The sequence below is a fragment of the Silene latifolia genome, chromosome X (assembly GCF_048544455.1).
Source record: "Silene latifolia isolate original U9 population chromosome X, ASM4854445v1, whole genome shotgun sequence".
NCBI classification, from domain to species: Eukaryota; Viridiplantae; Streptophyta; class Magnoliopsida; order Caryophyllales; family Caryophyllaceae; genus Silene; species Silene latifolia.
The window spans coordinates 236,523,616-236,526,172 of record NC_133537.1 but is presented as its reverse complement, the minus strand read 5'-3'; the positions used below and the strand labels follow the sequence as shown (position 1 = coordinate 236,526,172).

General features: G+C 38.8%; 1 non-coding gene across 1 annotated transcript; it reads left to right on the top strand.

The window, feature by feature from the left end:
- Positions 1 to 256: 256 nt before the first annotated feature.
- On the top strand, positions 257 to 363 carry LOC141624047 (small nucleolar RNA R71). Its single transcript, XR_012533859.1, has one exon. It is a non-coding gene; the product is annotated as a small nucleolar RNA R71 (small nucleolar RNA).
- The last annotated feature ends 2,194 nt before the right edge of the window (positions 364 to 2,557 follow it).

Sequence of the window (2,557 nt, the reverse complement as noted above, 5' to 3'; positions counted from 1 at the left end):
CTTCAAACTGATGGTATCAATGTGAGCACTAAGTTGAGCACTCAATTAAGTAACGGAGTCCACTTCATGCTTTTCTCCTCTAGTAGCCTTGCGAGGTCTACTATATTGTGAGTTATGGACTGCCATTTCCTCAATTTTGTTCCAAGTTTGATTGTCATCAACTTCGGTGAACATTCCATTTGATCCCATGTTGAGAATGTTCCTTGAATCTTCATAAAGACCGTTCCAAAATTGTTGTACCAAGAACCACTCGCTAAGTCCATGGTGAGGACATGAGCGACAAATTCCTTTGAATCGCTCCCAAGCTTCATACAAAGATTCTTCATCCCTTTGCTTAAAACCCGTAATTTGAGCTCTTAGCATGTTAGTCTTTTCCGGTGGATAGAATTTTTTGTAGAAAGCTAGAGCCAACTTCTTCCAAGAATCAATTCCGAGAGTGGCCTTATCAAGGCTTTTCAACCATTGTTTCGCGGTGCCAATTAGAGAAAAAGGAAATAAGACCCATCGAATTTGGTCTTGAGTTACACCGGTTTGAGAAATCGCATCACAATAATCGCAAAAAGCCTCCATATGAGAATGAGGGTCTTCACTAGGCATCCCCCCAAATTGGCTTCTTTCGACTAATTGGATAAATGCGGATTTGGCAATGAAATTTCCGGTTAGATGTTGTGGTGTGGGAGTACCATTGGGTAGGTTCTCCTCGGTGGGTACGGAATGTGATGAAAACTTAGGCATTGTGGGTTGATTTTGTGTTGTATTTTGTGTTGGGTTCTCCTCACCTTCTCTTGCAAAAGGGTTGATAAACTCAATAGTTGGTTGAATATCTACAACCTCACCAATACCTATCAAATTTCTCCTAGCAAGTCTTCTATTGGTTGTCAAAGTTCTTTCAATTTCACGATCAAAGGGTAACAAGTCACCTTGTGACCTTCTAGACATGCAAAATATCAAACAACTCGAAAACAATTAGAACAAACCTTGAGGAGTTTTAATTCCCCAAGGCAAAGAAAGACACAACTAATAACAATATAAGAAAATCTAAATCAAGTTAACACCGTCCCCGACAACGGCGCCATTTTTGGCCGGACTATATCTTTTCAGTTACTTGTCGTTAGGAGAACCTAGACCAAAACACAATTTATAACTTCACCAACAACTCTATAATTAGTAAAGAGGCAAGTAAAGGTCAGATCCCAAGGGAGGGGAATTGAAATGAGATTTTTATTGCAACTAGCGGTGTCTTAGGGGTGTCACAATTGGGGTTGATGTAGAAGATCACTAAACTAAATAGCAATGAAAGTAAACAAGCAAGATGAATTAAAAGAGATGTAAACAATTGATAAAAAGCACTAGGGTATCATGGGGTCATAGGGGATTCATGTTAATTGATCATACAAACATGTTCTCAAATTATAAGCAAGCAATTATTGTTATGATGGATTAAGTTGGTTTATATCTTACAATCCTAGGAAAGTTTGGGTCCCGGAGCCGAATCGATTAGATTGTACAACACCTACAAGTCGACTTAGTCTTCCCTACTCAACAACATGCATGGTCTAATAAGACTCGAGTTGGTTTATGTCTTACAAGTCTCGTTGAAAAGATAGGTGATGGGCAAAAAATGCAAGGATTCATAGGCTCGCATTTCATCAAACATAACATGTGCATGAGTTGAGATCAAAACAAGCAAGCAAATAAACTATGAAAGCATATTAATTTAAGCATGAATCATTCCCCATGTTGGTTTCCTCTAATTACCCATTAACCCTAGCTAAGGAACTACTCACTCATTATCATGTTGAACATGCTAGCAAGGTTGTCAATCATACCAACAAAGTGAAACATGATGAATAAATGAAAGTAATTAGCAATAATTAAAAAGGGATTAAGAGAATTATACCTACTAATGATTCCAATAATAAAGCAAAGAATAAAAGAAGTACTTGATGCTTGATTGAGAGGTTGTCAATCTCCCAACAATAACCCAAATAATCTTCAATTACCCAAAATAAAGGATGAACAAGAGAGAGATTAAGGAAATAAAACTTGTATTAAAACTTGATTAATTGTTGATTACAATATTAAAGAGAGATTTGATTGATATTAACTATACTAAAGATTGCTAAGAAGAACATACTCTTCTAATTAGACTAATGAGGTATTTATAGTGGGGATTAGGTGTAGGAATTAGGGTTAACTAAGGGCTTAAATGACCATTAAGTCCCTACTTAAGGAAACGCCGGTATTTTTGGAAGGATGGGCATCTTTCTTGAAGCTTGAAGAAACGAAATTGTCTGCCTGGGAATCCGTGCGTCTTTAGCACGGGACGGCCGGATTCTGGGGTCTCTGCCCGGGCGTCTTGGGGAGAAGACAGGCGTCTTCTGGGGTTGCTGCCCGGGCGTCTTAGAGTGAAGACGCACGGATTGTGAAGGTGGAGGACGGGCGTCTTCAAGACAATCCGCACGGATTGCTGTGCAGTTTAATTTCTTCTTCTTTTCTTCCTTTTTCTTCATAATATCCTTGGGGATTTCCTCGGGGATGCAAGGATCTTTTCTCA